Source organism: Lactuca sativa, chromosome 5 (genome assembly GCF_002870075.4).
Source record: "Lactuca sativa cultivar Salinas chromosome 5, Lsat_Salinas_v11, whole genome shotgun sequence".
Taxonomy (NCBI): domain Eukaryota; kingdom Viridiplantae; phylum Streptophyta; class Magnoliopsida; order Asterales; family Asteraceae; genus Lactuca; species Lactuca sativa.
This window is the reverse complement of record NC_056627.2, coordinates 261,695,424-261,696,838: the sequence shown is the minus strand read 5'-3', so window position 1 is coordinate 261,696,838 and position 1,415 is coordinate 261,695,424. Positions and strand designations below refer to the sequence as shown.

General features: G+C 43.5%; 1 non-coding gene across 1 annotated transcript; it reads right to left on the bottom strand.

The window, feature by feature from the left end:
• Nucleotides 1-204: 204 nt before the first annotated feature.
• LOC111878851 (small nucleolar RNA R71) lies at nucleotides 205-311 on the bottom strand. The gene has a single exon (XR_002845954.1). It is a non-coding gene; the product is annotated as a small nucleolar RNA R71 (small nucleolar RNA).
• Nucleotides 312-1,415: the final 1,104 nt, after the last annotated feature.

Sequence of the window (1,415 nt, the reverse complement as noted above, 5' to 3'; positions counted from 1 at the left end):
CACTTGGATGAAGTAAATGATGTGGCTGACTACTTCAATGTACCAAATGTGCCACACGAGACCCAGCTACTTTGCATGCTTCCAGTCACATTCAAGGGTGCTGCAAAGGATTGGCTCAAGTCACTTCCTCCCGGGTCGGTCACCACATGGGCTAAGATAAAAGAAGAGTTCATAGACCACTTTTGCCCACCTTCCAAAATAACCAAGTTGAATAAAGCTATTGCCAACTTCGAGCAACAACCCGGAGAATCCCTTTATGAGGCATGGGAAAGGTACAAAGGTCTTCTTAGAAATTGCCCACACTATGACCTCAATAGCCAACAAGAGGTCTCCATCTTCTATGATGGAGTCAATGTCACCACAAGGCAATTGCTCGACAAGCAAGGCCCGCTCACGAAGAAGCCACCTCTGGTGATCAAGGAATTAATAGAAGAACTCTCTAAACATTCTAGAGAATACCACAACCCAAGAAATGAAGTAAGTCAGGGGGTAATGAACTCGGCAAATGATGGCAAGGCGGCGATGATGGCTAAGCTCGATAGTTTAGATAGATGGATGAAAAAAATGGATCAAACAATCCATGCTATTCAAGTTGGATGCGAGAACTGTAGAGGGCCTCATCTCACGAAGGATTGTGACTTGGCTGAAAATGGAAACAAGAAAGCTCAAGTGTTCTACTCAAGCGGCGATCAATACGATGAGAATTGGCAGAAACCAAAGAAGGAATGGCTCCCGTATGAAGAATACAAAAAGGCAAAGGAGGAGAAATACAAGCAGAAAGAGAGGGGATTTTATCAAAAGGAAGAACCAGTTATGGAAAAGAAAGCCGATTTAGAAGAAATGTTCACTAGATTCATAGCCGCGTCCGAAAAAAGACACAATGATCATGATGCTGCAATACAAGAGACCAGAAATATGCTAAGGAATCAGCAGGCATCTATTCTCAACATTGAGAAATAGCTAGGACAACTTGCACATCAAGTGAACGAGAGAAGACCGGGTCAACTTCCAAGTAACACTGAGAATAATCTGAGAATGGAGAATGTGAACGTTATGACTTCCAACTATGAAGAAATTTTCACACCTGCACAGAAGATCTCCAAGGTGCATACAGAGAAGGCAGAAGAGTCAGCTCCAGCTAAACCCGACCAAACTCGCCGAGTCCCTCTAATGGACTCGACGAGTCCATGCGCTGATGACAAAACTATTATTCCCTCAAAGCCCTACAATCCCCCTTTGCCATTCCCAATCAGAGCCATGCCTGGTGAAAAGGTTAAAGCGTATAGAGCTTTCATGGAGCATGTTAGAGCCCTTCAAGTCAACATTCCATTTGTAGAAACAATGCTTCAAACGTCCAAGTATTTTAACTTGCTAAAAGGTCTCTTTGCTGCTAGAAAAGATTTAGCTGAAGTCGC